General features: G+C 44.6%; 1 pseudogene; it reads right to left on the reverse strand.

Annotated features, from left to right (window-relative positions):
- Window positions 1–907: 907 nt before the first annotated feature.
- Snrnp48-ps2 (small nuclear ribonucleoprotein U11/U12 subunit 48, pseudogene 2) lies at window positions 908–14,075 on the reverse strand (annotated as a pseudogene).
- Window positions 14,076–21,165: the final 7,090 nt, after the last annotated feature.

The raw sequence follows: 21,165 nt of genomic DNA on the forward strand, positions 1-21,165 counted from the left end.
CACTAGAGAGTTTGATTGGGAAAGCCGAGAGTATCAGATTCTGAATCAGATGGCTAATTAGAAGCCTCGTCAAGGAAACTGTGAGAGGAAAAAAAATAATACATAATTATCTCTTTTCCTGAAAGAGATGGGATAGATACATGAGCATTTAAGCCAGATGAGCCCTCTGAGAGGAGGAGGTAGGAGAATGTGAGTGTGCAGACTGGTTTTATCAACTAGACACAAGCTAAAATCATCTGAGAGGAGAGCACCTCTATTTGAAAAATGCCTGCATAAGGTCAGGATGTAGGCAAGCTTGTGGGGGTATTTTCTTAATTAGCAATAGGGATTTTCAGGAACAACAGAGAAACAGTGGGCAGGACATACGTAAAACAGTATAGGAAAGAGAGCTAAGGTGGCCTCTTGGATTTAGAGGAGCTCAAGAGAAAGGTCGACTAGCTCAGGAGGATAATGCAGACAGAGATTTCTAAAGAGCTAGCAGATCAGCAGTAGGATCAGGCTTGTAAATGTATATTTTGTATGTAGTTAAGAGAATAAAGTCACCTCACTGAGCTAGCAGGTTTTTACCTTAGTTTACACTTCCAATGTCTATATTGGTAGAAATATTAGATAATTTAAATCGTTACCATAGCCAATTGGCTCTCTCTCTCCCTTATTATTTTGAAGACATCATTGGGATCGTTTTTATATGTTTTTGGATGTTTCCACTGCATTAGATTTCCAACCACCCCTCAAATGCTCCTCAATTCTAGTTGTCTCTCTCTCTGCCTTGCCTCCCCCAAACCTGTTCCATCCCCCCTTACAACCTGATCTTCCCATCCCCCAGCCCACCCATTAAAATCTGTTCTATTTCCCCTCCCAGAGAGATCATGTGCCCCCACCCCATCCCTTCTATAACTCACCTGTCTGGATCTGTGGATTGTAGCTTGATTGGTATTCACTTAATGGCTAATATCCACTTACAGTTGAACACAGACCGTATTTATATTTCTGGATCTGGGTCACCTCACTCTGGAGGATTTTTTTTCCTACTTCTATCTGATTCCCTGCAAATTTAATGATGTTATTTTTTGAAAGTTAATATTTATTAACTCCACTGTGTAAAAGTGCCACATTTTCTTTATCCACTCCTGTCAAGGGACATCTAGGGTGTTTTCAGTTTCTGGCTATCACAAATAAAGCCACAATGAACGTGACGGAACAAGCGTCCTTGTGGTAGGACATTTTAGGTGCTTTGGGTCTATGTCCCAGAGTGGTACAGCTGGATCTTGAGGTAGATCAACCTTCGGAGGAACCGCCACACTCATTTCCATGGGGCCTGTACAAGTTTGCACTCCCGGTAACGGAGGCGCGTTCCCCTTACTCTACAGCTTCGCCGGCATGAGTTGTTGTTGATCTTGGCTATTCTGAGGGGTGTGAGAAGGAATTTGAAAGCAGTTTTGAATTTCATTTCCCTGAGAGCTAAGGGTTTTGGACATTTCTTTAACTGTTTCTCAAGCATGTAGTTGATGTCTATATGCAGGTGAGGGGGGCACAAGATAAGGCAAAGCCTACCATTGGGCAGTGAAAAAGCAAGGCAGGCACAGAGTTTTGGAGAGAGGGAGGAGAAAGGGGAGAGAAATGAAGATTGGAGAAGGGGAAGAAATGAGGAGAAGGACGACCCAGATCCTCACGGTCTTAAAGGGCCACAGGTAGTTGTGAATATTTCATAAGGGATGGATTTTTATAGGACAATTTGTCTTATCTAGGTGGGCAGTTTATATCATTATCAACTGGTTGTGAGTTTATTGTGCAGAGGTTCTGTGAAGTTTTAATTTACTGATATAAATCTGATTGATAATTTACAAGCTTATTGAGTTTTGAAGTTAACAGGTTACTTGGAGTTATGACTACAACCACAGGAGACCGACACTGGGAATGTGAGCAGAGGCTGCAACAAGAGAGCCCGAGATAGCCCGTCTCTATATGGAACTGGTGTGGCAGCCTTGGGGATTAGAAGGATGGTGAGATCGCTGCAGGGCCCAGAGAGTAGCCAGTGGCATCGTGAGATGGAGATTAGGAGGCTAGCAGTTGTGATGCTTTGTTGATTAAGATTGCCACTTTGTGTGGATGACAATGTTCTTTGCCCTACAGATGCTCTTCAGTTTCATGAGGTCCCATTTTTTAAAATAATTTATTTTTATTTTCTATTACATGCATTGGTGTTTTGCCCGCATGCACATCTGTGAGGATGTCAGATCTTTGAGCTATAGACAGTTGTGAGCTGCCATATCGGTGCCGGGAATTGAACCCAGGTCCTCTGGAAGAGCAGTCATTGGTATATAAGAGAGCTACTAAGTTCTGTGAGTTAATTTTGTACCCAACTACATTGATGAAGGTGTTCATCCCAACTTTACCCTTATTTCTTTTACAGCTAATTTGTTACTAATTTTTAAATTTTGTTTTAAAGTTTTTTGTTTAGTAATAAGAAGCAGCTATAAAAATACAAGGAAAACAAATTGTGGAGTATAATTGCGACTCATGGTTTGGGGTATAAGTATTTATTAAAAACAATGAACATTTGTGATCATAATAACCACATTCTCCTTTTCCCGGATTATAATATCAGTATATTATTACATTGCCATAGCATTCACAATGAACACATCCATAAAGGCCTCATTTATATTTTTTGCTTTCTTCTTTTATGCACATGATGTCCTTCCTGATTCTTCTCTTTCCTTCATCGTGACTGAGTTTTTATCCTTAAATCTTTTTCATTGACATGAGCGCCTACTCCAAATCATTCCATGTCAATGTCGTGGGTTTTCAGCATCTACGCCTTCCATGGGACTGTCATGGATCTACTGAGGCTGCTTCCCTTTCTTGACTCTCTTCAGTACTGTCCTCTGCCTTCTCCTGCTCCTTCTTGCCCCGGGCTTCCGAGTTCTTCCCTGTGTGCTTTCATCACATCCCGAATTCTCTCAGGGTGTGACTTCTTGCCTATGTGAACACTCTTAGGTCTGTATGACTGGTGTCTTCTTTTATAATCTCTCACTTCTGCCAGGATCTCCAGGTAAGATTTTGGACTTTTTCAGATATTGCTTTGACTGACTTAAGCAATCAAGTCTATAAAGATCAATGTCATTTTCAATGACTTGAGAACCAGACCACTTTGTCTCCCCAATGACAAAATCATCAAGAGTATGATGAGTGAGGACACAGAGTGAGGACACAGAGTGAGAACACAGAGTGAGGTCACAAACAGACCATGTTTCATCAGCAGACCTTCAACGGGCACAAGAAATACATAACCCAATTATTTGATTTACGATTATCACCGTGTTTGCTGAATGGTGTTCTAGCTTATTTACTTATCTGGGATTGTTAATCCTTATCTAATCAAATAAGTCTTCACATTCTTGTCCATTTCACTCTTTTCTTGTTGTATGTGACCCACTTACTATAAAATTCCACGTGCTCTGCTAAAGATGATTTAGGCATTCGTTGTCTAGAATCATAGGGCAAACCACAACTTCATCCTCCACCACCTACCCACTCATCCTGGGATCCAGCTGCTCCAAGCTCCATCCCAGGGAGGCGGTTACCTCCTCCACTGCCTGCAGCTCTTCATCACCTGAGCTCATCCTGCAAACCAGCTCGACACAAAGGCTGCAGCTCAACTCGTAGAGGAAGTCTGTTTCCAATTATTGTTTCTGCTCTTATATATCTATTTCACAATGGTTTTTCTTTGTTTGACTATTGCTCAATTAGGTTTTAGGATTACTCTATATCTTTCTTCACACAGGGTAGGATTAGGCATCTCCTACAAAGTTTTCAATGCCAGGGCCATATACTTTCCCTCTTCTTCCTATCTGTTTCCCTTTTCCCACCTTTCTTGTTCCTCCTCTTTATATTTGATAATGACAACCTTCCATAGCCTTAGCACTCCCTAAAATCTATGCACACTAATAGTATGTCAGCTTTCTAGTTACTTTCTTTACCTTTTCTCAAAGTTTATCTAATAGTGATCCCACCTGTTTCCTGCCCATGCCTAATTTTAGGGACTAAGGTCCAAGAATATACAACCTTTGTCCTCCTATGGTTACCAGAGTCAAAGGTGACGCTGTTGTTGGTGGGAAGTGTGACAGTTGCAGAGTGGCATATTTAGCAGCGGTGTTGCTCTAACGGGCACTATTCCATTCTGGGAGTAACACAAAGGCAACAATAGACACCCTGATCTTCTGCACTGAAGACAGAACCTCTGAACTGTACACTCAACTCCACAGCATCCCACCCTACCTGAACATTGCAAATCCTTCAACTGAAAGAGTACAGTTGAGACGTAGGAAGGGTAGGTCAGTGGTTAGGAAATCTTGTGCTACCAGAGAGACTAAGCTCAGTTCCCAGCACCCAAACGGTGGTTAAAACCATCCATAACTACAGTTTCATGGGCTCCACAGCCCTCTTCTGACCTATGAGGGAACCAGGCATGTGTGTGATACACATACTTACATTTGGGAAACGCACACACAATAAAACACACATCATAAACACTAAAACTGGTCTTTAGAAATTCAAACAACCGAATAACACCAGATCCATAAATTTCAACCTAGCGAAGAAGCATGAGAAGCTAAGCTGACATAGCTCCTTCAAAAATTACTAATCTCACAGTAATGGCCTTCAGTAAGACTAGACAAAATCCCAAATACCTCAAAGAATGCTTACAAAGATGTTCAAAGAAATAAAAAAGAACACATCACAGAGAGAAAGAGAGATCAATGAAAAAAAGGAAGTCAGTATGAGAGATAAGAGAGGAACTCGATACAGGGAAATGCTGAGGAAAAGCCAAACTGAGACGCTGGAAACATACTCCAAGAAAGCACTGTGGAGAGCCTCGCCGATGGGACAGATCAGGGAGAGGACAGTATCTGTGCTTTAAGACAAGGGGAGAACATTGGAACATTCCAACAAGACCAACAAAAATAAATCAGAAGAAGGCACCAATAGCTGATTCTTGCAAGGTGCATCCTGACCTCCACATACGCACCGTGGCACACAGACATGTGTACACACACACAGCAAATGAATGTAGTAAGAACTGAAGAGCTAAAGGAAGAGGTAGAGTGCTGTAGAACTCTCTTTCAGGCATGTCCTAGTCTACTATCGTTACTGTGACAAAACACTGGCCAAATCAGTGTTGGGGAGGGGGTGTTTGACTTACAGGTCATCAAGGCCCTCAATTCAAGGGGAGTCAAAGCAGGAACTCAAGACAGAATCTGGAGTCAGCAACTCAAGCAGAGACCATAGAGGAACGATGCTTACTGGCTTGCTTCTCCTGACTTGCTCAGCTTTTTTTATATAGCCCACACCTGCCTGATTAGTGGTAGCACTTCCCACAGTGCCATTCTACATCAGTTAGCAATTAAGAAAATACCCCTGATCTAGGCAGTTCCTTAGTGGAGTTTCCCTCTCCCCATGTGACTCTGGGTTGTGTTCAGTTGACAGCTGAAGCTATGACCATTGCTCTCAGGAACTCACAGCAGCTGTGATTTCCTGAACAAGACCTGACTAAGATTGGGCCAATCAACACTCCTTTGTGAAGTGGGGAGTTTCACAAAGCTCTACCTCTTCCTGGGTATCTATGGACAATGAGTGCTGGAGGCGGGCGTGTGTCAACATCAGTGGGCTAGCCACTGGTTAGTACCTGTGCTCCTTCAAATAACCCTCACCCATGCTCCTGTAAACAAGTCTAATGAGACTCATTGGGAGGTCACTAAGCAACAACAACAAAAACATGAGTGTGAAAACCAGACTGGTTCAGAAGAGGAAAGATCAGTGAGGTAGAGGAGACAAGACAGGGTAACTGGGGTGAATATGAAGAAGATGCTTAACATATGTATGGAAATGTCATAATGGTAGCCATTTCATGTACAATAAATACTGTTAATTTAAAAAGAAAAATCCAGGCCAGGAGGTGGTGGCTCGCACCTTTAATCCCAGTACTTAGGAGGCAGAGGCAGGCGGGTCTTTGAGTCTGAGGCCAGTCTGGTTTACAGTGTGGGTTCCAGATCAACCAGAGCTACGCAGAGAAAACCTGTCTTAAAATTAAGATAATAATAGTAATAATGTTAATAATAATAATAATATTTTTTTAAAAAAATAAAAGAGGAAAATCCAGAGAAGCCTTGGGATGTGGCTCAGTGACGGCATTCTATTTAGCATTGAAGTAGTCCCTGAGTTTGTGGGAAATGTACTGTTGACATGGACACATCCTTGTCCAAGACCCCAAAGCCTCAGACCCATGGGAACGGCAAAGACTTTCCCTGAGTCAGGCTCAGGCAAAGCCTTCCTCTGGTCAGAGTGTGAATGTGACAGTATATGCAGAAACTATTGGCCGTAGCTTTCTCCTCTTAGATAACTTCAGCCTGAGACTGCTCCCCTACAGAGACCTCCTCCTGAGACCGGCTAAGCCTATCTCCTTGTTCATCTGTACAGTAAACCTGCCTCCTTGCTCAGATAAATAAAACAAGCTCTCCGAGTTTCTGGGTTGCTGTTGTTGCTGCTGTGTCTCCCTCAAAGTACACAGTGCACATGATCCCAGATCTTACGTCTGTCTGTATGTATCTGTCCTGTAGCCACTCTCTCATCACCTCCGTCAGGTTTTCAGGACCCAGTTACACAGGACCCAGCATGAGTTCAACGTTCAATGTGCACGCACACGTACACAGAGTTCAGTGAAGCTGCTTGTTGCTCATGATTGTCTACGCACTAGTGTCCAATTCTCGATGGTTCCATGCTGCTGCTCTCTGCCTACGCTCTTCTTCATGCCCTGAGGGTAGGGTCAGTATGGTCCACTTCTTGCACCCAGCACCTTGTCTTTCCACATGCTCAGAAAGATGCCACCAACTTCAGTCTGGAGTGGTGGTATGCCTCAACTTCCCAAGTGTGCCACCGAAGGTGGGGGGCACATCTTATATTCTACCTTTTAGTCAACATGTCCCCTTTGTCCCTGTTTGTTAATCTGGAGAAATGATGTTTCGGATGACTTGACAGAACACTGTGTCTTTAGGAACATAGAACCTCCCTCAGAAAACATCTGACCCACTCCTTGGGATGATGGTTTGGCAAGACAGGCTGACCTGCTAATGAGGGCAAGCATTTCCCAAGTCCACCAGATAAGCCTGAAGAGGATCAAAGGCTTGACTCTATATCTGCCTTCATGAAATGCCTCGGCCATCACAATGTCATTAAGGTGGGCACCTCCATGGTGCATCCTGCCAACCCAGTCATCCTGCATGCATGCTCGCTCCCTGGCCTTGTCATTTTGAGTGTTCCCACTGTTACCTCTTGTACTGAAGACCTGGCTGCTTCTCAGATACCAAATCCAAAGAACACGGGTATCTCTAATACTCTGGTCATTGGTCTCTTTGCACTCTGTACGCTAAGGATCTACTCACCTTCTCAGTGTACCACCTGAAATTCCTAACCAAACCAATTCTTCAGTCACCGGAGGGCTTAGATATTTGCTTTGGAAAGCATTGTCAGCTCAAATATTTCTGTTTATTAAGCAGAGTCACCTGTTGTAAATTAATCTCAATTGGGGGGTCCCTACCCTGCCTTTGATCATTCAGTTCCCAGATAAATGACACAAAACCTTTATATTTATGAGAAGCCTTTAAAGCAGCAGACCTGAGCAGATCTCTGCCCTCTAAGCTATTAGAATCTACTTCCCCATCAATAACCCTGAGTTATAACCTGCCGTGTTCCATCCGGGCAACCCTTAACTCCAGTTGGCCAGCCCTCATGGTCATGTTTTCATGACCCATGGCGTCTTCTCCTCTCTCCCTCTTGGTCCTCCTCAGACCCCAAGTCCAGGACCTGAAACCCTACCTACCTCTCTTCTGCCCAACTATAGGTTATCAGCATCTTTATTCAAACAAAAGTTTTAATTTAAGGAGCAGGTTTACATAACATCACCTGGTGTATGTGAGGAATCTCTCATCCCCGAGGCAACCAGGGATCACAGTACATAACAACAGGCCAGACCTCACAGTGACCTGTCTCATGTCAAATCCCTGGAGGTCGCCTATGGTGCTGTGAAGCTGTTTATATGGCGGAGGTCTGCAGTGCAGTCTGGGGAACTCTTGGTTATGGGTACTGGTGACTTCCCCACTGTGAGCAAAGCTGAGGTTGGCCAAAGGAACCTGTGGATCAGAGCCAGAGGCACTGAGATGGCTGATGCAGGAGCAGGTCATGTTTTTTTTTTTTGCATGAAACTCTCCACAGGCTGTCCAGAGACACTGCCAGTGTGTGTCATCACACTGCCATGTCAAAGCCTGTGGCTGTAGAATGAGGAATAATGCATTAGACCGTCTAGTGCAAGTAGAAGACAGTGCCTACCCCATTACTTTATAGAAGGAACCTAGACAGGGGCTGCTTGCTTGTCTGTTGTCATAGGTCACTTGTCTACCTCTCGAAGCTCTGAAAATTCCCCCTCGAACCAACAATTACAGAAGAACTGTCTTCTCTCCCTAACCAACTCTAGGATTCTTTCAAGTGTTTCATTTCTCAGGTTTGAGCCTGCCACGTTCATCATGAGTTGGCCCTGGAGGCAGAAGAGCCTGGAGTTGCTGACGATGCAGGCAACATCAGCGCTGCTCTGGCCCTGTAGCTCTCACCTGAGCCAACTGCACAGCCCAGAGAAGAATGTGTCATAGCAGGTAAGGGGCTCTAGCACCCATGAGAGGATGGCTGGGAACTTAGATGACGCTATCGTCTCATTTATTTTTAAAGCATTTGGATTCTTACAGAAAAGTCTCTAGCTGTCTACAGGAACTAAAACGGGTGCCTGACAGTTTCCGTCCAAGTCTTAGAGGCTTTTTCAGAGTCCACGGTACAAAGTGAGGTGTTTGATCTTTTGAACAAAACAGCTGGAATTGCAAGATTCTTTCTTACAGGGAGGTGGTGAAGATATGAAATATCACCAGTTTACTCCACAGCAAGGACAGATGTGAGCTATTTTTCTGCAGGTGCGAGACCCCGCCTCGAATGTGGCAAGCATCTTCTGTAATAACAGGGCTCTTCTCCAACACTGCATGTAGCCATCCAGAGTCGGCCAAGCTCTAGCTGTAAGATGTTAGTATTGGTGACTTATGGGTCCTTCCAGGCACTTATCACACCCCTTAGCAACATCTCAGGGACCGAGATTCAGTTCTGAGTACTATGGACCATGTATCATGTCTGTAGTAAAACCACTGGCAAATACAGAAAGATGCTGGTGGAGGATGGATTACAGCTTGTGTGGTGTCCAAGAACACAGGTAGGCAGTCCCCAGGCACAGCACCCTACAGCTTCCACTGGAGAGGCTGCTGACCCTGCTCCAGGGGTAACAAATGTCGAGGGCAGCTGTTGGAGTCTTTGCACTGGCTTTCTATTGGCCTTCTTCTTGTTGATTTGTTGTTGTTATTGTTTGTCATAAAAGGTGAGAGTTGTGAAAGATGCGTAATCCCAAATCAAGTTGGGCTAATTCTAGGGCAATATCTTCTACAACATTTTTTTTTTAAAAGAAAACCAAACCTTTTGATCTGAGAAGATTTAGTTGTTTGTGTTGAAAAATCTTGGATGCCCTCTGTGGCCTTGGTCGGTTTCTCCTTGGGAGCCTGTCAGCATGCAGTCCTGGTCACACAGAGGAACGGAGTTCTCGAGGCAGAGCCCAGTTCCTCATTTGTTACTCCTGCTCATGAATCAGCTCCTGGAAAAGAAGTGCATGAAGGAAGGTAGGAAATGTATGCCTGTGCATGTTTCAAACCAAATAATAATAAAGCCAATCAACATCTAGTGAGATTAATCCACAAGGAAGAAACGACACACAACACGCATCTGTAATATAAAGAGAAGAACGATGCCCCATGTGGGAAGGAGGAAGACTTGTGCTTCCTTCCTCTTTCTGAGAGACCTGAAGTAACGTGTGAGAATGGATTGTTACCCCCTCAACACAGAAGACCCCAGAGAAAGAAGTCAACAAGTCAAGAGACCCATGGAGCTGCCCATGCCATCAAGGGTGTACACATTTGCAAATCGTCCTGTAGGCTTTACATAAGCAGTTTGTACCAGTCTGTGATGGAGTCAGCAAGAATGCCCAGGCCAAACAGTGGGACAGCACACAGGGTTGACGACTGCTCCCCCAAAAGAGTGTTAAATTATTGCTAGATACATGGTAAGTGATGTGTCCTGTTTAAGTAAAGGAACAGACTCAGGCAAGCAAGCATGCAGGACACGTTCCGAGCTCAAAGTCAGATTAACCTGTTCCTTAGCTCCCCTTGGCACAAGGGTCCAATCCTCTCTGAAGAGAAACAAATTGTTCAGAGCCACAAGAAGAGGCTTCATGGAAGAAAACTATCCCAGAAGAAACAAAAACTTAAATTTGGGAGCCCGTGAGACGACTCAGCGGATAGACACTGGAGACCAAGCCTGACAACCTGAATTTTAACCCCAGGAGAGAACTGTTTCCTGCAAAATGTCCCCTGACCTCCACACATGTGTAACAGCATGACGCACACACATAGGCAGACTTAATAAAAGGAGGAACTGTAAAATGGATTAAATGTTCCCATTAAAGCTGTGTTTATTTAAAAAGAATAAGGTTGGTATAAAATAAATGCAGATAAAAGAAAAATTAAAATTTATTATGAATAATGCTGTACTGACTGGTTAGAAAATAAAGGCCTAATGAATTTCTAGAAGTAACCAAAAACAGGGACTGGGAAAGAGTAGAAGAAGGGACTGGCCTATCTTTCAATAGGTAAAGTGCTTGGCACACGAGCGTGCAGACCTCCGTTTAGATGACTGTACCCGTGTAAACAGCACCACCCATGGCCCTAATGCTGGGGAGGTGGAGGCAGGCAAGATCCCGGGGGTTTGCTCGCTATCTGGCTCTGAAACAGCAAGATCCAAGCTCATTGATGGAGTTAGGAACCTAATCGGTTTGTTTTAGAAAACCGATTGATGTAATTCATTACAGGATTCGAGGACAGACTGTCAATAGAGATAGACGTATGTTGGTACCAATAAGGATAGTCCAGAATAAATTAACCAAAGACGTGCAAGACCCTATGGAGAAGCAGAGAAGCAGAGAAACCCATATAGCAGAGAACTACTCAACTTTTAAAGTTAGAATTCTGGGGCCAATGAAATGGCTCAGTGGGAAAAGGCGCTTGCTGCCAAACCTGACTGCCTGGTCTGGTCTGATCTCCAGGGAGAAAAGAAGAACTAACACCTGCAAGCTGTCCTCCGACTCCAAATGTTCTTCACAGCACACACACACACACACACACACACACACACACACACACACACACACACACACACACACGTAGAAAAGGATTAACAAAAGAGCCTCAATATTATTGAGCAGTAATTCAATATGATGCCAGTAACACACAAGTCTCCTCGTTTGGGTTTCTGCTTCATGTTGATTATTTTAGTGGCACCAAAAGGAATTCAGCACCAAAGGGAATGTGGAGGTACCGAGAGCCCAGAACCCCAACAGGCTCTGAGGATAGGTGAGCCTGCACAAGGTGACATTATTCTCAGAACACGAGGCGGTTAATCTTCTCTGTCAATTCTCCTAAGAAGCAAACCTCCGGGGTGTCTGAGGGAGAGGTTCCATCCTGAGTGTGGTATCCAAGTTCCACACTGGGAAGGTGGGGGCTAAACAAGAAGGAGAAGAGGACCTGAGATCAGCCTTTACCCATGGACATGGTGGGGTCGGCTGCCCCCGTACCAGTCGCCTCCTCCATGACAAATGGAGCCCCTCTTTGCCAAAGCTGCTTTTATTGGGCATCTTGTCACAGAACAGAAAGACAAATACAGCGCGAGGCTCTGTGAAAAGCGATGGATATGACAGTGTCAGCCAGAGATGACTTTGATATGTGACAATGAGACAACTGAATAACCCCCTTCTTTCCACCCACCCCACCCTATCTCCTTCCCATCCCTGACTATGATTTCTAAACTTTCATGCTGTCATTCTGTTAGGTTCTACATGTGAGAGAAGGCATGAAGGTGGGAAGTAAGAACACAGCGTTCTTACTGAATATGGTGTTTGTCTGGTTCCATTCATTTTCCTAGGAATGATCTGTCCTTCTTCATGACTTCATAATACTCCACTACGTATATATGCTCTATTTCCTTTCTCCATTACTCTGCTGATGGGCAGGCACCTAGGCTGGCTTTTTTTGTGATGAATTTTGTGATGGCAAATAGTGCTAGAACAAACCATAAGTGTGTGCACTCTGTTATAGGCTGGCTCAGATTCCTTTTATAGATAAGAAGACATAAAAATGGCCAATAATTACACGGAAAAAATTCACTGTCTTCAACAGTCAGGGAAATATAAAGCACAGTACGTTGGGGGTCAGCAAAAGGTTACAAAATGACAGCACTTGTCACAGGAGCCTCACAGCCATGACTTGGTCTCCAGACCCCCAACAGAAAGGAAGAATACACTCATAGAGGTTGTCCTCTTACCTCCATGCATATCAGGGTACATGTGTGCTCTGCCCTGTCTTGGAAGGGTGATGGTTCTCGTCTTATTAGATGGTTCTAGTCTTATTAGACACCACTATCTCTACCTTTGCTAAGTACACCATTCTGAGCACCTACCACTGTGCACACTATCACCAGCTGGAGCAGCCAGTCCAGCCAGCAGGGAGGAGCCATACCTAGAACTCTGGTGGGTGCTCAGAAAACAAAGAGCATCATTGTATCTGTTCCAGAGAAACATCCTTTGTCCTAGAAAAGCAGTTTCCGGAAATTTCAAGCCAGAAACCCAGCTACAACCTACATCAGGAGGGCAACGGAGGCAATCACCAAGATGACAAAGGGATAACACGGAGTTTGTCTGGACACTGCTACGGAGGCTCTCTTGATATCTGTGGTGCCGCCTCCTCAAGTTTGGCGGTTTGAGGAAGGGTTGTGCTCCCTTTAACATGTGTTATGCAGCTAAGTATGGACCAAAGCTAATGGAACACTTCAGAATCATGCCACACTTCAGTGTGGCGTCCTTGCTCAGGGGCCACAATGATCTCCCCTATACTTCCCTATGCTGCTTGGTTACATGTGCCACCATAGTAGGCGCTCTAGATCTCGTCTTCATCAGAGTTCAGTTTCGGGGGAAATAATAGGCCACTACAACCAACCAGTTTAAACTTTAAGTGGCTGTGAGGGCAGTGTAGTGGAATATTACCTTGAAATAAAAATGAAGGGACCATGTGTTTAAACATTTGTTCCCCAACCAGTGCTGCCATGCTAGATGCTGTGGAAACTTTAGGGGGTGGTGTCTAGCTGGCAGAAGTGGGTTGCCATAGTGAACCTTTGAAGGAACCTCCCTCTGGCTCCTGGGGTGGACAGCTGTCATCTACCATATGCTCCCTCTACACACGTAGTCTACCCAAGCGTGTAGGGCGAAGAGACTAATGGCTGAGCCCTGTGAAATGGTGACACCAAATCCATCTCCCCTCGCTCCAGTTGTTTCTGTCAGGTTTCTTTGGTCAGGGTAGTGTGGAAATAGCTCACACACCTTACGACTCCCTTTGCCAAGCAAAAGGGAGCAAAGCAAAGGGGGCAGAAAACAGTAATAACCAAATGAGTCTTCCCAGCTTTGTTTTCCTCCTCTGGTCGCTCCTGTTACTTTCTTTGGCACTTACACTTCCCTGCATGGAAAGCTCTAAGTGTGAGCCTCCTCTTCCTGACGCTCAGCTCTTCTCTGTATTTCCACTCATTTCTCTCTGGAAACTTCTGTCTTCAGAATGTAATTCCGACTCTGGGCTGATGACTTTCAACACACGAGGCCTGAAAGCTTAAACCTCTGGCCCTCCAACAGTCTCGTAGCCATCTGTCCCAGAATGGCCCACCATCAGCTCAAACTCTCCACCCTCCACACTGAACTCATTTTCTCCTCCACCAAAGCAGCTGACCCTTGCAAATTCCTCGTTTCCATCTAGCACTTGCCTGGCAATCAAAACCTCATTGTTCGAACAGCCTTTCCCTCTTTCATCGTCTGCATCCAATCGCTCCTCAAGCCCTCTCATCTGCTTCTCAAGACTGATGAAACTTTAGGCAGCAGGTACAGGGAGCCATTGACAGCGGCAGGGCTTCACAGGGATGTAGTTAGCTTGATTTTGAATACAGGTCTGATTGTGATGTGCACAGTATATGGGAATAAGAAGTGGGCACTCAGCTATACTTTCAAAGTCTGAGAAACCAGATTTGGTTCTGAGTCCTGGTTCTTAATAGCTCTGAGATCTTCAGACAGATGCCTGCTCTCTCTGTGCTCCGATGTCCACCCTGCAGAAAATATTAACTCTGCCCTTTCTCCATTTCTACCACCAGAAGCTCACTTCAAAACCCATCTTCCAACTGCTGGACTGTGGCCAGCTGAGCTCCTGACTTCCGATTCCAGTTTACTGCATCACAAGCAGCCTCACATCCAAAGCAATGCAGCCAACCCTATCACTGTGTGTGTGATACGCCCACAGCTGTCAAAGGCTCCCTACACGCCAAATGGCTGGTGTACATATTTGTAGATATGACACTAAGAATCATCAAGTCTGGACTGGCAAGATGGTACAGAGACTAAGTAAGGATGCTTGCTGTGAGAGCTTAATGACCTGTGTTCAAGCCCCAGAACACATATAAAGGTGGTAGGAGAGAGAGGACTCCACAAAATGACCCTTGGCCTCCACTGGCATGCTATGGCACATATGACTGTCATCCCTTCCCCAACCCCCACAGGCATGCACAAACATGTAAGAAATGCACTTCTGTCCGTTTGTTAACTCCACCCTGCAGGCTACCCCTCTGCCAGTTGCCTCTCCTCCAGGATCTCTGAGCTCTGCACTCTAGGACTTTATTCCATGCCTCGTTGTAATTGATTGTTCTGTGTTTCCTTCCCAGACTTAATATAAAGGAGCATCGTTATATCGACTAAGAAAGCGGGCCAGTTCCTGGGGACCAGGGCTCCTGCCTGATCCCATCTCGCTGGAAGCCTAAGCATCACAATAGCACAAACATTATTTCTCAAGAAATACTATGGGATGCATGTGATATGTCACAGCTTGCTGTAGACACATTAATTACCTTTGGTCATTATCAGGCAGGTTTCAAATACAGCAATCCCCAAAAAGTAACAACAAATTTTAACTTTTTAAATGTTAGCATAGTGTCCTGTGGAACTCAAACTTCCTTTAAGTAGATAAAGCATTGTAAATGCCACTGAAATCTAACCCATGATATCATTCCTGTCCTCTTCCATAGAGGTATTCATTTAGATGGCATTCTTCTTAAAACTTTATTCATAAATAGAACATCGATATTACTTTGAATTTTTTTTAAATCATATACCTATAATCCTAGTGCTCAAGTGACTAAGGTTGGAGAATCAGGAGTTTAAGACCAGCCTTAGCTACACCAAGATTTCAATGCCAACATAAACTACATGAGATGAAACTACTGTTTCAAAAAGCCAAGAAAAAGTGGTTTTCCATATAAATGTTTATGTCACATTTACATAAAAATGTTTATTCATTTGCTATTTCTTTCTAACTGGCCGTTAGGTTTTTAAGATCCAGTCTACATCAATCTCATAGGTTTTGTCTCCTCATTGTTTCACAATGCTCTGTTGTACAACTCAACTCTCATGTATTCATCCCAATGCTGACACACATGTAAGTTGCCTCCATCTGTCTGCTATCCTAAGCAGTAGAGCAAGGAACATTCTGAAAGACGGAAGGCAGCCCACGTCAGTAAATAAACCCACATGTGGTCTGTTACTGTCAAATAGCTCTCCATGTGTGTTCTCTAGATTTTACACCTTCAAACAGTCTAATCATGTCTCAATTTGCAGTATCCCACAGTTGACATGGCATATGAAGAACTTGAAGATCCAGCACACTGGAGACTGAGGCAAGGGGATTGTGAGTTCAAAACCACCCTGAGCTTCACAGCAAGTTCCTGTTACAGCCAGACAAACCCCAGGCTCCCAGTGCCAGAATAGTGACTTTTTTCTGAGCTCTACCAATCCCGATATATTACTGATCAATGTATCTCACATTGTCTATCAATATGTCACAGGTAATACTTAACAACAATCAAAAATGAGAAATTCGCATACACATCTAGGTAAACATCTCTCGCCTTAGCCCAAAGCGTTTTCACGTTCACTCAGCCCTCACTGAACTAACATCATTGAACTTAGCAGCTTCAGACAGTGTTCTAGAACTTGGGGATCGATGGTAAGTAAGGCAGAGACTGTTCCCCCAGAGTGTGTGCTTGTTTTAGGATAGTCAGAGTTACATAGAGAGACCCTGTCTTGAAAAACTAGGGTGGGGGGCAGTTTGGGGGAGGGGAGACAGTAGCCAAATTGGCAAACACAGAATATACCACAGGGTGACACTTGCTGTGTTGTTAAGATGGGGGTGTGGTATAATTCAAGGCATTCCCTGTGACTAGAGTCCAGGAGAACTGTCATCTGGATGAAGGGCCAGTTTAGCTGGCCATACTAACTTTTCCAAGTGAAGAAACAAATGTCCAATTTCAGTTAATGTTTCAGTATTAACTTAAATGTTAATGGCCGCATGTGACTAGTGGCTACTGTGCAGGGCAGCAAAGATAGTCCAAAGACGGTAAGAGTGGCTGGCCAGCACCAGCACACCCACAGAACCCTTGACCCAAAATGTGTCCTGCCTACGATATGCAGGGATAAAGACAGAGCAGAGATCGAGGGAATGGCCAAACAATGGCTAGCCCAACATGAGACCCATCCCATGCGGGGGAGCCAACCCCTGACAGTATTAATGACACTGTGCTATGTTTGCAGGCAAGAACCTAACGTAACTGTCGTCAGAGAGGCTCCATCCAGCAGCCGATGGAAACAGATGCAGAGATGCACAGCCACACATTAAGCAGAGCCCAGAGAGTCTTGTGGAAGAGTTGTAGGAAGGATTGAGGGAGACAGAGGGTGTTAGCATTCTGTCTAAGCTCCACCTCCACAGTTACCTAGCAACATTCAGGTGTGCCTGGCACTATAAAAGGGGCTGCTTACCCCCTCCTCACTCTCTTGCTCTTGTTCTCTCTCTCTCTCTCTCTCTCTCTCTCTCTCTCTCTCTCTCTTGCTCTTCCCCTCTTCCCCCTTTGTCCCTTCTCTCCCCATTCCCCTCCCCACTTCCCTCCACGTGTTCATGGCCTCCTCTTCTTCTCTATTCTTCTCTACTCTCCCTTGTCTTGTCCTTTCATTAAACCTCTCCACATGGAACCACGTTGGCCTGGTGTGGTTTGTCTGGAAACCGAGATTTCTCCCCCAACAGAGAGGTCTCCTCAAGAAGACCTACAAAGCCAACAATGGGGCCCTTGGAGCTCACAGAGACTGAACCACCAACTAAAAAGTATTCGTGGTCAGGTCCTACAACCCCTACACTTATGTAGCAGATGTGCATCTTTGTCGTCATGTGGGTCTCGTAACAATTGGTGCAGGGGGCAGGGGCTAAGGGGACTGTCTCTGACTCAGACTCTGTGGCTTGCCTTTGGATCCCCTTTGCCTAGCTGGGCTGCCTTGTTTGACCTCAGTAGGAGAGTATGCACGTTGTCCTAATGCAACTTGATGTGCTGGGGTAGGTTGGTACCCCTGGGGGGAATGGGAAGAACTCCCCCATCTCTGAGGAGAAGAGGAGGGAGGAATGGGGGAAGGGGTGGAAGAATGGGACTGGGAGGAGAAGAGGAAGGGAGACTTCAACAGGGATGTAAAATGAATAAACAGACAGACAAACAAACAAACAAAGGCCAGGGAAGAGCGGCTGTCCAGAAATGCCAAACCTGAGGAGCCTGCATCTAAGTTTGTGGTCATAACCCCTGCAGCATCCTGCATCTGCTGACACTTGGAAGAGAGCCTAAGGAGGTTGGGTTGTTACTCGCAAAAGACTGCTGTTTTTGTGCTGATGGGAAAGTTGGGAGTGGAGAGGTGATGATATAGAGGAGCGGGAAATGGAAAGGAGGCATCTCGGGGAAATGTGAGGCGACAGGAAACAAGACACAAGAGGAAGGGCTGGTCTTGGACAGCCATGGTGAATCCACTCACCAGGGAGCGGCAACAGGAGCACAGACACTGTGTGCAGCAGTCAGAGACAGGATAATTGGGGAGTGGCAGCCCCTTGCTGTGCTCCCCTGAGAGAAGAGCTTTGGGAAATCAGGAACAGATGGGAGGGGAGGAGACCTTGGAGGAAAGATAGGGTAGTGGCAACTTTGGAGAACATCTGTGTAACAGAACGGCTAACAGTCTTGACCATTTTCAACTTGTGGTTGTGAACTTGTCATGTTAACACACAGTATGGCTAATTTTGCCCCCCACCTCCACCACCCTCCCCATCACCCCCCATCCCCACCCCTGGAAACTTTTGTGCTGAGAAAGCACTGAGCATTGAGCTATATGCAAACCTAGCTTCTTCAGCAATTTTAGCTGACTGGGGACAGGCACAGAGCTAGCGTGTTTGTTAGCAGAATACAGGAGAGCCAGAGGGACAAGGGAGTTCGGTGTTTGCAAGGAAGTTATTACACATGAGCACATGAACTCTAAGTTGATTCAGGAAGGAAATGAGGGCATGAGGCTGTTGACAGTGAAGATGTAATAACGCGTGCAGGTCCAAACAAAACATGAATAGGGATAGCGTTTGGGTTCTGTGGGTCTTATTGAACCTGACAACCTGATCCTAGCGTTTACATGTGGCACCAAGGATCAAGAATATTCAGAGGTCTGGGGCCTTCACTCCGTGGCACAGCACTTGTCTTGAAAGGACCTAGTTCAACCCTGGACAAAAAGGAAGAACGAAAAAGATCGTGACCCAGTAAATTGATGAAGAGCTAAGCTGTGGGACCCAATAGCAGATACCAGGACTTATTTTTTTTAATATAGTAATTATCACAACACAAAATGGATCACAGAGAAAAATGTGGTACTAGCCACACATACTTAATAGAAGACAGACGTATAAGAGAACATGAATACATGAATACCTCCTGGTATAAGGGACATCAGATGTTGCAGATGGCATTGAAAGGGTTCATAATAAATGAAGCTGGTAAAATAGGATGCCCATATTAAACGAAGGGAAATCGCTTATTAAGCCACACCATACTTATGGATTTAATATGAAACCCAAAGCCTTAAAACTGTTTTAAAGAAAATGAAGAATATCTTTACAACATGGAGAGTAAATAAGAAATCAAAGAAGGACCCCACGGGAAAAAACTAATGAATTTGAATGTATTGATATTAGGAATGCCTATTCAAACAATAAAATAAAGTGAAATATAAGCCAAAAACTAGGAATGGGTGTTTTTAACACATAAAAGGCAACAGAAGATTCTACTGAAAATATGAAGATCTATTGGACCGTTGCAGCCAAGAAAACAAAGAAACACACAGACTTTCACAGCATAAGAAATACAAATGATTCAGAAATACAAAAAGATCACACTCAAATTCATTATTACATTGGTAATCAGAAAAGGGCAAATTAAAACACAAAATCTATTTTGTGTTTGCTGTTACAAACAACAGTTAAGGGTTGATTGATTGATCGAGGGGGTGGGACCTCTGGGAAACAGAGAACTCTCATGCACTGCAGGTAGACTAGCCGGAGTACAACTCAGAAGACTGCACACCTCTTGACTCCATTAGCACCACCGTGATAAGATCCCGAATGTCCACAATTAAAACAAAACAAAACAAAACAAAAAAAAAAAACTGCTCAGTCACAAACACTGTTTCCCAGGAGATGGGCAGACTCAGCTGAACACTACTGAGAACCATTCCAAAGAGGCAACAATGTTACCACTTAAAGGACAGCTGTGAGTGCTCCAGCAGCTTCCGGTCACGTGGCTAAGTGCCTACCGGATGTCCCACCCTCACTTTACACAGGATTGCGTACTGAATCACCACTACATCTCTGTGTGCAGAGGACAAAGCAACCTGTTTCTTTATCTCAAGGTGGCCACATTAAAAGAAATCAGATTCCCTGCACTTGGGAGGCTGTGCCTGAAGGCTGTGTGTGAGATCAGACCCTCCCTCAGAAAGGTCAGAGCTGTGGAGAAAGACTGACTCAGGGTATGGCACGCAAAGAACCTTGTTGTCAGATGGCAAGACCCTAGACTTTGACCCGATACTGAAATAAAAGGACACCTTGGGGATCTTGACAGAAATGTGTTATTTTGCATATAGGTCTTTGTTTTCTTCTGTGGGCTCAAGAGACCAGGCCATGGACAAAAGTCGAAGATCACAATATCATTTCCTCCCACTCACACTCGCTCACTGTTCTTGCCTCCAAGGGTAGAGTCTTAGTTCTCTTCTCTTGAAACTTTAAGTATGTGTCTAAAGCAACAGGGAACGTGAAAGTTCCATGACACCAGAGGACAGGTCATGAAATTCCTCCAGATTCTACCCTAGAGCATGGGTTCAGATAGGCCTTCTTTCCCAAGAGCCCATGTGAGGAGGAGATCTATGGAGGACCCTGCCAGACACGGAATGAATGTCTAGCCCAGAGATGCTAGTAGGATCCTCTCCTCTCTCAGTCCTTCCACATGCTGCTGGGTGAGAGATCTCCAAGACAGGACTGCCTGGTTGATCACGGTCAACTTGAAAGTGTAAAGAAAATAAATTGCTGATTTAAGCCATGCTATTTTAAATATCGTGTGTGTGTGTGTGTGTGTGTGTGTGTGTCCCAGCATCATTGTGCTAAATCATATATTTGGAAGCCAGAGGACAACTAAGAGAATCAGTTTTCTACTCCCAAAATGTTGGTGCCAGGGATTGAACTCTTGGGCATTAATGGCAAGTACCTTCACCACTGAGCTCTCTCACCAGCCCCATCATGGTGTTTTTGTACACAGTGACACGAAAAAAAAGGACAAAATAGTTTTAGTTCCTTGCATTGTGATCATTCTGTTCTGTATGGGAGGAAAAAAAAAAAACAGGTCTAAATTGCTGATCCTGTGGCAAAGTTTTTATCTTTTTTTCTCCATATATATATATATATATATATATATATATACATATATATATATGTATATATATGTGTGTGTGTGTGTGTGTGTGTGTGTGTGTGTGTGTGTCCTATTATGCTGGCGTGTTTT

This window comes from Rattus norvegicus, chromosome 6 (assembly GCF_036323735.1).
Source record: "Rattus norvegicus strain BN/NHsdMcwi chromosome 6, GRCr8, whole genome shotgun sequence".
NCBI lineage: Eukaryota > Metazoa > Chordata > Mammalia > Rodentia > Muridae > Rattus > Rattus norvegicus.